Raw genomic sequence first — 13,022 nt, forward strand, 5'->3', positions numbered from 1 at the left:
TGTCTTGTTAGGAAAATGAGTTAGGAGACAAAGCAACGGTGTTCCTACATGAAGTTAGTGAGTCTCTCTTAGATTAGAGTTGAATAGCGTCCTAGCTCATTCAGCAACAGAGACAATCACGATATTAGCTCTTTTAGCCAGAAATGCATTGAAAACAGTGTGCGTCTTATCATTGAGGTTGTCTTGTTAGGAAAATGAGTTAGGAGACAAAGCAACGGTGTTCCTACATGAAGTTACTGAGTCTCTCTTAGATTAGAGTTGAATAGCGTCCTAGCTCATTCAGCAACAGAGACAATCACGATCTTAGCTCTTTTAGCCTGAAATGCATTGAAAGCAGTGTGCGTCTTATCATTGAGGTTGTCTTGTTAGGAAAATGAGTTAGGAGGCAAAGTAACGGTGTTCCTACATGAAGTTAGTGAGTCTCTCTTAGATTAGAGTTGAATAGCGTCCTAGCTCATTCAGCAACAGAGACAATCACGATCTTAGCTCTTTTAGCCAGAAATGCATTGAAAGCAGTGTGCGTCTTATCATTGAGGTTGTCTTGTTAGGAAAATGAGTTAGGAGACAAAGTAACGGTGTTCCTACATGAAGTTAGTGAGTCTCTCTTAGATTAGAGTTGAATAGCGTCCTAGCTCATTTAGCAACAGAGACAATCACGATCTTAGCTCTTTTAGCCAGAAATGCATTGAAAACAGTGTGCGTCTTATCATTGAGGTTGTCTTGTTAGGAAAATGAGTTAGGAGACAAAGCAACGGTGTTCCTACATTAAGTTAGTGAGTCTCTCTTAGATTGGAGTTGAATAGCGTCCTAGCTCATTCAGCAACAGAGACAATCACGATCTTAGCTCTTTTAGCCAGAAATGCATTGAAAACAGTGTGCGTCTTATCATTGAGGTTGTCTTGTTAGGAAAATGAGTTAGGAGACAAAGCAACGGTGTTCCTACATGAAGTTAGTGAGTCTCTCTTAGATTAGAGTTGAATAGCGTCCTAGCTCATTCAGCAACAGAGACAATCACGATCTTAGCTCTTTTAGCAAGAAATGCTTTGAAAACAGTGTGCGTCTTATCATTGAGGTTGTCTTGTTAGGAAAATGAGTTAGGAGACAAAGTAACGGTGTTCCTACATGAAGTTAGTGAGTCTTTCTTAGATTGAAGTTGAATAGCGTCCTAGCTCATTCAGCAACAGAGACAATCACGATCTTAGCTCTTTTAGCTAGAAATGCATTGAAAACAGTGTGCGTCTTATCATTGAGGTTGTCTTGTTAGGAAAATGAGTTAGGAGACAAAGCAACGGTGTTCCTACATGAAGTTAGTGAGTCTCTCTTAGATTAGAGTTGAATAGCGTCCTAGCTCATTCAGCAACAGAGACAATCACGATCTTAGCTCTTTTAGCAAGAAATGCATTGAAAACAGTGTGCGTCTTATCATTGAGGTTGTCTTGTTAGGAAAATGAGTTAGGAGACAAAGCAACGGTGTTTCTACATGAAGTTAGTGAGTCTCTCTTAGATTAGAGTTGAATAGCGTCCTAGCTCATTCAGCAACAGAGACAATCACGATCTTAGCTCTTTTAGCAAGAAATGCTTTGAAAACAGTGTGCGTCTTATCATTGAGGTTGTCTTGTTAGGAAAATGAGTTAGGAGACAAAGTAACGGTGTTCCTACATGAAGTTAGTGAGTCTTTCTTAGATTGAAGTTGAATAGCGTCCTAGCTCATTCAGCAACAGAGAGAATCACGATCTTAGCTCTTTTAGCTAGAAATGCATTGAAAACAGTGTGCGTCTTATCATTGAGGTTGTCTTGTTAGGAAAATGAGTTAGGAGACAAAGTAACGGTGTTCCTACATGAAGTTAGTGAGTCTCTCTTAGATTAGAGTTGAATAGCGTCCTAGCTCATTCAGCAACAGAGAGAATCACGATCTTAGCTCTTTTAGCTAGAAATGCATTGAAAACAGTGTGCGTCTTATCATTGAGGTTGTCTTGTTAGGAAAATGAGTTAGGAGACAAAGTAACGGTGTTCCTACATGAAGTTAGTGAGTCTCTCTTAGATTGGAGTTGAATAGCGTCCTAGCTCATTCAGCAACAGAGACAATCACGATCTTAGCTCTTTTAGCCAGAAATGCATTGAAAACAGTGTGCGTCTTATCATTGAGGTTGTCTTGTTAGGGAAATGAGTTAGGAGACAAAGTAACGGTGTTCCTACATGAAGTTAGTGAGTCTTTTTTAGTTTGGAGTTGAATAGCGTCCTAGCTCATTCAGCAACAGAGACAATCACGATCTTAGCTCTTTTAGCCAGAAATGCATTGAAAACAGTGTGCGTCTTATCATTGAGGTTGTCTTGTTAGGAAAATGAGTTAGGAGACAAAGTAACGGTGTTCCTACATGAAGTTAGTGAGTCTCTCTTAGATTAGAGTTGAATAGCGTCCTAGCTCATTCAGCAACAGAGACAATCACGATCTTAGCTCTTTTAGCCAGAAATGCATTGAAAACAGTGTGCGTCTTATCATTGAGGTTGTCTTGTTAGGAAAATGAGTTAGGAGACAAAGTAACGGTGTTCCTACATGAAGTTAGTGAGTCTCTCTTAGATTAGAGTTGAATAGCGTCCTAGCTCATTCAGCAACAGAGACAATCACGATCTTAGCTCTTTTAGCCAGAAATGCATTGAAAACAGTGTGCGTCTTATCATTGAGGTTGTCTTGTTAGGAAAATGAGTTAGGAGACAAAGTAACGGTGTTCCTACATGAAGTTAGTGAGTCTTTCTTAGATTGAAGTTGAATAGCGTCCTAGCTCATTCAGCAACAGAGACAATCACGATCTTAGCTCTTTTAGCCAGAAATGCATTGAAAACAGTGTGCGTCTTATCATTGAGGTTGTCTTGTTAGGAAAATGAGTTAGGAGACAAAGTAACGGTGTTCCTACATGAAGTTACTGAGTCTCTCTTAGATTAGAGTTGAATAGCGTCCTAGCTCATTCAGCAACAGAGACAATCACGATCTTAGCTCTTTTAGCCAGAAATGCATTGAAAACAGTGTGCGTCTTATCATTGAGGTTGTCTTGTTAGGAAAATGAGTTAGGAGACAAAGCAACGGTGTTCCTACATGAAGTTACTGAGTCTCTCTTAGATTAGAGTTGAATAGCGTCCTAGCTCATTCAGCAACAGAGAGAATCACGATCTTAGCTCTTTTAGCTAGAAATGCATTGAAAACAGTGTGCGTCTTATCATTGAGGTTGTCTTGTTAGGAAAATGAGTTAGGAGACAAAGTAACGGTGTTCCTACATGAAGTTAGTGAGTCTCTCTTAGATTGGAGTTGAATAGCGTCCTAGCTCATTCAGCAACAGAGACAATCACGATCTTAGCTCTTTTAGCCAGAAATGCATTGAAAACAGTGTGCGTCTTATCATTGAGGTTGTCTTGTTAGGGAAATGAGTTAGGAGACAAAGTAACGGTGTTCCTACATGAAGTTAGTGAGTCTTTTTTAGTTTGGAGTTGAATAGCGTCCTAGCTCATTCAGCAACAGAGACAATCACGATCTTAGCTCTTTTAGCCAGAAATGCATTGAAAACAGTGTGCGTCTTATCATTGAGGTTGTCTTGTTAGGAAAATGAGTTAGGAGACAAAGTAACGGTGTTCCTACATGAAGTTAGTGAGTCTCTCTTAGATTAGAGTTGAATAGCGTCCTAGCTCATTCAGCAACAGAGACAATCACGATCTTAGCTCTTTTAGCCAGAAATGCATTGAAAACAGTGTGCGTCTTATCATTGAGGTTGTCTTGTTAGGAAAATGAGTTAGGAGACAAAGTAACGGTGTTCCTACATGAAGTTAGTGAGTCTCTCTTAGATTAGAGTTGAATAGCGTCCTAGCTCATTCAGCAACAGAGACAATCACGATCTTAGCTCTTTTAGCCAGAAATGCATTGAAAACAGTGTGCGTCTTATCATTGAGGTTGTCTTGTTAGGAAAATGAGTTAGGAGACAAAGTAACGGTGTTCCTACATGAAGTTAGTGAGTCTTTCTTAGATTGAAGTTGAATAGCGTCCTAGCTCATTCAGCAACAGAGACAATCACGATCTTAGCTCTTTTAGCCAGAAATGCATTGAAAACAGTGTGCGTCTTATCATTGAGGTTGTCTTGTTAGGAAAATGAGTTAGGAGACAAAGTAACGGTGTTCCTACATGAAGTTACTGAGTCTCTCTTAGATTAGAGTTGAATAGCGTCCTAGCTCATTCAGCAACAGAGACAATCACGATCTTAGCTCTTTTAGCCAGAAATGCATTGAAAACAGTGTGCGTCTTATCATTGAGGTTGTCTTGTTAGGAAAATGAGTTAGGAGACAAAGCAACGGTGTTCCTACATGAAGTTACTGAGTCTCTCTTAGATTAGAGTTGAATAGCGTCCTAGCTCATTCAGCAACAGAGACAATCACGATCTTAGCTCTTTTAGCCAGAAATGCATTGAAAACAGTGTGCGTCTTATCATTGAGGTTGTCTTGTTAGGAAAATGAGTTAGGAGACAAAGCAACGGTGTTCCTACATGAAGTTAGTGAGTCTCTCTTAGATTGGAGTTGAATAGCGTCCTAGCTCATTCAGCAACAGAGACAATCACGATATTAGCTCTTTTAGCCAGAAATGCATTGAAAACAGTGTGCGTCTTATCATTGAGGTTGTCTTGTTAGGAAAATGAGTTAGGAGACAAAGCAACGGTGTTCCTACATGAAGTTAGTGAGTCTCTCTTAGATTAGAGTTGAATAGCGTCCTAGCTCATTCAGCAACAGAGACAATCACGATCTTAGCTCTTTTAGCCTGAAATGCATTGAAAGCAGTGTGCGTCTTATCATTGAGGTTGTCTTGTTAGGAAAATGAGTTAGGAGACAAAGTAATGGTGTTCCTACATGAAGTTAGTGAGTCTCTCTTAGATTAGAGTTGAATAGCGTCCTAGCTCATTCAGCAACAGAGACAATCACGATCTTAGCTCTTTTAGCCAGAAATGCATTGAAAGCAGTGTGCGTCTTATCATTGAGGTTTTCTTGTTAGGAAAATGAGTTAGGAGACAAAGTAACGGTGTTCCTACATGAAGTTAGTGAGTCTCTCTTAGATTAGAGTTGAATAGCGTCCTAGCTCATTTAGCAACAGAGACAATCACGATCTTAGCTCTTTTAGCCAGAAATGCATTGAAAACAGTGTGCGTCTTATCATTGAGGTTGTCTTGTTAGGAAAATGAGTTAGGAGACAAAGCAACGGTGTTCCTACATTAAGTTAGTGAGTCTCTCTTAGATTGGAGTTGAATAGCGTCCTAGCTCATTCAGCAACAGAGACAATCACGATCTTAGCTCTTTTAGCAAGAAATGTATTGAAAACAGTGTGCGTTGTATTGTGCGTTGTATTGTTAAGAAAATGAGTTAGGAGACAAAGTAACGGTGTTCCTACATGAAGTTAGTGAGTCTCTCTTAGATTGGAGTTGAATAGCGTCCTAGCTCATTCAGCAACAGAGACAATCACGATCTTAGCTCTTTTAGCCAGAAATGCATTGAAAACAGTGTGCGTCTTATCATTGAGGTTGTCTTGTTAGGAAAATGAGTTAGGAGACAAAGTAACGGTGTTCCTACATGAAGTTAGTGAGTCTCTCTTAGATTAGAGTTGAATAGCGTCCTAGCTCATTCAGCAACAGAGACAATCACGATCTTAGCTCTTTTAGCCAGAAATGCATTGAAAACAGTGTGCGTCTTATCATTGAGGTTGTCTTGTTAGGAAAATGAGTTAGGAGACAAAGTAACGGTGTTCCTACATGAAGTTAGTGAGTCTCTCTTAGATTAGAGTTGAATAGCGTCCTAGCTCATTCAGCAACAGAGACAATCACGATCTTAGCTCTTTTAGCCAGAAATGCATTGAAAACAGTGTGCGTCTTATCATTGAGGTTGTCTTGTTAGGAAAATGAGTTAGGAGACAAAGCAACGGTGTTTCTACATGAAGTTAGTGAGTCTCTCTTAGATTAGAGTTGAATAGCGTCCTAGCTCATTCAGCAACAGAGACAATCACGATCTTAGCTCTTATAGCAAGAAATGCTTTGAAAACAGTGTGCGTCTTATCATTGAGGTTGTCTTGTTAGGAAAATGAGTTAGGAGACAAAGTAACGGTGTTCCTACATGAAGTTAGTGAGTCTTTCTTAGATTGAAGTTGAATAGCGTCCTAGCTCATTCAGCAACAGAGACAATCACGATCTTAGCTCTTTTAGCTAGAAATGCATTGAAAACAGTGTGCGTCTTATCATTGAGGTTGTCTTGTTAGGAAAATGAGTTAGGAGACAAAGTAACGGTGTTCCTACATGAAGTTAGTGAGTCTCTCTTAGATTAGAGTTGAATAGCGTCCTAGCTCATTCAGCAACAGAGACAATCACGATCTTAGCCCTTTTAGCCAGAAATGCATTGAAAACAGTGTGCGTCTTATCATTGAGGTGTCTTGTTAGGAAAATGAGTTAGGAGACAAAGTAACGGTGGTCCTACATGAAGTTAGTGAGTCTCTCTTAGATTGGAGTTGAATAGCGTCCTAGCTCATTCAGCAACAGAGACAATCACGATCTTAGCTCTTTTAGCAAGAAATGCATTGAAAACAGTGTGCGTCTTATCATTGAGGTTGTCTTGTTAGGAAAATGAGTTAGGAGACAAAGTAACGGTGTTCCTACATGAAGTTAGTGAGTCTCTCTTAGATTGGAGTTGAATAGCGTCCTAGCTCATTCAGCAACAGAGACAATCACGATCTTAGCTCTTTTAGCCAGAAATGCATTGAAAACAGTGTGCGTCTTATCATTGAGGTTGTCTTGTTAGGAAAATGAGTTAGGAGACAAAGCAACGGTGTTCCTACATGAAGTTAGTGAGTCTCTCTTAGATTAGAGTTGAATAGCGTCCTAGCTCATTCAGCAACAGAGACAATCACGATCTTAGCTCTTTTAGCCTGAAATGCATTGAAAGCAGTGTGCGTCTTATTATTGAGGTTGTCTTGTTAGGAAAATGAGTTAGGAGACAAAGTAACGGTGTTCCTACATGAAGTTAGTGAGTCTCTCTTAGATTAGAGTTGAATAGCGTCCTAGCTCATTCAGCAACAGAGACAATCACGATCTTAGCTCTTTTAGCCAGAAATGCATTGAAAGCAGTGTACGTCTTATCATTGAGGTTGTCTTGTTAGGAAAATGAGTTAGGAGACAAAGTAACGGTGTTCCTACATGAAGTTAGTGAGTCTCTCTTAGATTAGAGTTGAATAGCGTCCTAGCTCATTCAGCAACAGAGACAATCACGATCTTAGCTCTTTTAGCCAGAAATGCATTGAAAACAGTGTGCGTCTTATCATTGAGGTTGTCTTGTTAGGAAAATGAGTTAGGAGACAAAGTAACGGTGTTCCTACATGAAGTTAGTGAGTCTCTCTTAGATTAGAGTTGAATAGCGTCCTAGCTCATTCAGCAACAGAGACAATCACGATCTTAGCTCTTTTAGCAAGAAATGTATTGAAAACAGTGTGCGTCTTATCATTGAGGTTGTATTGTTAAGAAAATGAGTTAGGAGACAAAGTAACGGTGTTCCTACATGAAGTTAGTGAGTCTCTCTTAGATTGGAGTTGAATAGCGTCCTAGCTCATTCAGCAACAGAGACAATCACGATCTTAGCTCTTTTAGCCAGAAATGCATTGAAAACAGTGTGCGTCTTATCATTGAGGTTGTCTTGTTAGGAAAATGAGTTAGGAGACAAAGTAACGGTGTTCCTACATGAAGTTAGTGAGTCTTTCTTAGATTGAAGTTGAATAGCGTCCTAGCTCATTCAGCAACAGAGAGAATCACGATCTTAGCTCTTTTAGCTAGAAATGCATTGAAAACAGTGTGCGTCTTATCATTGAGGTTGTCTTGTTAGGAAAATGAGTTAGGAGACAAAGTAACGGTGTTCCTACATGAAGTTAGTGAGTCTCTCTTAGATTAGAGTTGAATAGCGTCCTAGCTCATTCAGCAACAGAGACAATCACGATCTTAGCTCTTTTAGCTAGAAGTGCATTGAAAACAGTGTGCGTCTTATCATTGAGGTGGTCTTGTTAGGAAAATGAGTTAGGAGACAAAGTAACGGTGTTCCTACATGAAGTTAGTGAGTCTCTCTTAGATTAGAGTTGATTAGCGTCCTAGCTCATTCAGCAACAGAGACAATCACGATCTTAGCTCTTTTAGCCAGAAATGCATTGAAAACAATGTGCGTCTTATCATTGAGGTTGTCTTGTTAGGAAAATGAGTTAGGAGACAAAGCAACGGTGTTCCTACATGAAGTTACTGAGTCTCTCTTAGATTAGAGTTGAATAGCGTCCTAGCTCATTCAGCAACAGAGACAATCACGATCTTAGCTCTTTTAGCCAGAAATGCATTGAAAACAGTGTGCGTCTTATCATTGAGGTTGTCTTGTTAGGAAAATGATTTAGGAGACAAAGCAACGGTGTTCCTACATGAAATTAGTGAGTCTCTCTTAGATTAGAGTTGAATAGCGTCCTAGCTCATTCAGCAACAGAGACAATCACGATCTTAGCTCTTTTAGCCAGAAATGCATTGAAAACAATGTGCGTCTTATCATTGAGGTTGTCTTGTTAGGAAAATGAGTTAGGAGACAAAGCAACGGTGTTCCTACATGAAGTTACTGAGTCTCTCTTAGATTAGAGTTGAATAGCGTCCTAGCTCATTCAGCAACAGAGACAATCACGATCTTAGCTCTTTTAGCCAGAAATGCATTGAAAACAGTGTGCGTCTTATCATTGAGGTTGTCTTGTTAGGAAAATGAGTTAGGAGACAAAGCAACGGTGTTCCTACATTAAGTTAGTGAGTCTCTCTTAGATTGGAGTTGAATAGCGTCCTAGCTCATTCAGCAACAGAGACAATCACGATCTTAGCTCTTTTAGCCAGAAATGCATTGAAAACAGTGTGCGTCTTATCATTGAGGTTGTCTTGTTAGGAAAATGAGTTAGGAGACAAAGCAACGGTGTTCCTACATGAAGTTAGTGAGTCTCTCTTAGATTAGAGTTGAATAGCGTCCTAGCTCATTCAGCAACAGAGACAATCACGATCTTAGCTTTTTTAGCCAGAAATGCATTGAAAGCAGTGTGCGTCTTATCATTGAGGTTGTCTTGTTAGGAAAATGAGTTAGGAGGCAAAGTAACGGTGTTCCTACATGAAGTTAGTGAGTCTCTCTTAGATTAGAGTTGAATAGCGTCCTAGCTCATTCAGCAACAGAGACAATCACGATCTTAGCTCTTTTAGCCAGAAATGCATTGAAAGCAGTGTGCGTCTTATCATTGAGGTTGTCTTGTTAGGAAAATGAGTTAGGAGACAAAGTAACGGTGTTCCTACATGAAGTTAGTGAGTCTCTCTTAGATTAGAGTTGAATAGCGTCCTAGCTCATTTAGCAACAGAGACAATCACGATCTTAGCTCTTTTAGCCAGAAATGCATTGAAAACAGTGTGCGTCTTATCATTGAGGTTGTCTTGTTAGGAAAATGAGTTAGGAGACAAAGCAACGGTGTTCCTACATTAAGTTAGTGAGTCTCTCTTAGATTGGAGTTGAATAGCGTCCTAGCTCATTCAGCAACAGAGACAATCACGATCTTAGCTCTTTTAGCCAGAAATGCATTGAAAACAATGTGCGTCTTATCATTGAGGTTGTCTTGTTAGGAAAATGAGTTAGGAGACAAAGCAACGGTGTTCCTACATGAAGTTAGTGAGTCTCTCTTAGATTAGAGTTGAATAGCGTCCTAGCTCATTCAGCAACAGAGACAATCACGATCTTAGCTCTTTTAGCCTGAAATGCATTGAAAGCAGTGTGCGTCTTATCATTGAGGTTGTCTTGTTAGGAAAATGAGTTAGGAGGCAAAGTAACGGTGTTCCTACATGAAGTTAGTGAGTCTCTCTTAGATTAGAGTTGAATAGCGTCCTAGCTCATTCAGCAACAGAGACAATCACGATCTTAGCTCTTTTAGCCAGAAATGCATTGAAAGCAGTGTGCGTCTTATCATTGAGGTTGTCTTGTTAGGAAAATGAGTTAGGAGACAAAGTAACGGTGTTCCTACATGAAGTTAGTGAGTCTCTCTTAGATTAGAGTTGAATAGCGTCCTAGCTCATTTAGCAACAGAGACAATCACGATCTTAGCTCTTTTAGCCAGAAATGCATTGAAAACAGTGTGCGTCTTATCATTGAGGTTGTCTTGTTAGGAAAATGAGTTAGGAGACAAAGCAACGGTGTTCCTACATGAAGTTAGTGAGTCTCTCTTAGATTAGAGTTGAATAGCGTCCTAGCTCATTCAGCAACAGAGACAATCACGATCTTAGCCCTTTTAGCCAGAAATGCATTGAAAACAGTGTGCGTCTTATCATTGAGGTGTCTTGTTAGGAAAATGAGTTAGGAGACAAAGTAACGGTGGTCCTACATGAAGTTAGTGAGTCTCTCTTAGATTGGAGTTGAATAGCGTCCTAGCTCATTCAGCAACAGAGACAATCACGATCTTAGCTCTTTTAGCAAGAAATGCATTGAAAACAGTGTGCGTCTTATCATTGAGGTTGTCTTGTTAGGAAAATGAGTTAGGAGACAAAGTAACGGTGTTCCTACATGAAGTTAGTGAGTCTCTCTTAGATTGGAGTTGAATAGCGTCCTAGCTCATTCAGCAACAGAGACAATCACGATCTTAGCTCTTTTAGCCAGAAATGCATTGAAAACAGTGTGCGTCTTATCATTGAGGTTGTCTTGTTAGGAAAATGAGTTAGGAGACAAAGCAACGGTGTTCCTACATGAAGTTAGTGAGTCTCTCTTAGATTAGAGTTGAATAGCGTCCTAGCTCATTCAGCAACAGAGACAATCACGATCTTAGCTCTTTTAGCCTGAAATGCATTGAAAGCAGTGTGCGTCTTATTATTGAGGTTGTCTTGTTAGGAAAATGAGTTAGGAGACAAAGTAACGGTGTTCCTACATGAAGTTAGTGAGTCTCTCTTAGATTAGAGTTGAATAGCGTCCTAGCTCATTCAGCAACAGAGACAATCACGATCTTAGCTCTTTTAGCCAGAAATGCATTGAAAGCAGTGTACGTCTTATCATTGAGGTTGTCTTGTTAGGAAAATGAGTTAGGAGACAAAGTAACGGTGTTCCTACATGAAGTTAGTGAGTCTCTCTTAGATTAGAGTTGAATAGCGTCCTAGCTCATTCAGCAACAGAGACAATCACGATCTTAGCTCTTTTAGCCAGAAATGCATTGAAAACAGTGTGCGTCTTATCATTGAGGTTGTCTTGTTAGGAAAATGAGTTAGGAGACAAAGTAACGGTGTTCCTACATGAAGTTAGTGAGTCTCTCTTAGATTAGAGTTGAATAGCGTCCTAGCTCATTCAGCAACAGAGACAATCACGATCTTAGCTCTTTTAGCAAGAAATGTATTGAAAACAGTGTGCGTCTTATCATTGAGGTTGTATTGTTAAGAAAATGAGTTAGGAGACAAAGTAACGGTGTTCCTACATGAAGTTAGTGAGTCTCTCTTAGATTGGAGTTGAATAGCGTCCTAGCTCATTCAGCAACAGAGACAATCACGATCTTAGCTCTTTTAGCCAGAAATGCATTGAAAACAGTGTGCGTCTTATCATTGAGGTTGTCTTGTTAGGAAAATGAGTTAGGAGACAAAGTAACGGTGTTCCTACATGAAGTTAGTGAGTCTTTCTTAGATTGAAGTTGAATAGCGTCCTAGCTCATTCAGCAACAGAGAGAATCACGATCTTAGCTCTTTTAGCTAGAAATGCATTGAAAACAGTGTGCGTCTTATCATTGAGGTTGTCTTGTTAGGAAAATGAGTTAGGAGACAAAGTAACGGTGTTCCTACATGAAGTTAGTGAGTCTCTCTTAGATTAGAGTTGAATAGCGTCCTAGCTCATTCAGCAACAGAGACAATCACGATCTTAGCTCTTTTAGCTAGAAGTGCATTGAAAACAGTGTGCGTCTTATCATTGAGGTGGTCTTGTTAGGAAAATGAGTTAGGAGACAAAGTAACGGTGTTCCTACATGAAGTTAGTGAGTCTCTCTTAGATTAGAGTTGATTAGCGTCCTAGCTCATTCAGCAACAGAGACAATCACGATCTTAGCTCTTTTAGCCAGAAATGCATTGAAAACAATGTGCGTCTTATCATTGAGGTTGTCTTGTTAGGAAAATGAGTTAGGAGACAAAGCAACGGTGTTCCTACATGAAGTTACTGAGTCTCTCTTAGATTAGAGTTGAATAGCGTCCTAGCTCATTCAGCAACAGAGACAATCACGATCTTAGCTCTTTTAGCCAGAAATGCATTGAAAACAGTGTGCGTCTTATCATTGAGGTTGTCTTGTTAGGAAAATGATTTAGGAGACAAAGCAACGGTGTTCCTACATGAAATTAGTGAGTCTCTCTTAGATTAGAGTTGAATAGCGTCCTAGCTCATTCAGCAACAGAGACAATCACGATCTTAGCTCTTTTAGCCAGAAATGCATTGAAAACAATGTGCGTCTTATCATTGAGGTTGTCTTGTTAGGAAAATGAGTTAGGAGACAAAGCAACGGTGTTCCTACATGAAGTTACTGAGTCTCTCTTAGATTAGAGTTGAATAGCGTCCTAGCTCATTCAGCAACAGAGACAATCACGATCTTAGCTCTTTTAGCCAGAAATGCATTGAAAGCAGTGTGCGTCTTATCATTGAGGTTGTCTTGTTAGGAAAATGAGTTAGGAGACAAAGTAACGGTGTTCCTACATGAAGTTAGTGAGTCTCTCTTAGATTAGAGTTGAATAGCGTCCTAGCTCATTTAGCAACAGAGACAATCACGATCTTAGCTCTTTTAGCCAGAAATGCATTGAAAACAGTGTGCGTCTTATCATTGAGGTTGTCTTGTTAGGAAAATGAGTTAGGAGACAAAGCAACGGTGTTCCTACATTAAGTTAGTGAGTCTCTCTTAGATTGGAGTTGAATAGCGTCCTAGCTCATTCAGCAACAGAGACAATCACGATCTTAGCTCTTTTAGC

The sequence above is a fragment of the Engystomops pustulosus genome, chromosome 5 (genome assembly GCF_040894005.1).
Source record: "Engystomops pustulosus chromosome 5, aEngPut4.maternal, whole genome shotgun sequence".
In the NCBI taxonomy this organism is placed as follows: domain Eukaryota; kingdom Metazoa; phylum Chordata; class Amphibia; order Anura; family Leptodactylidae; genus Engystomops; species Engystomops pustulosus.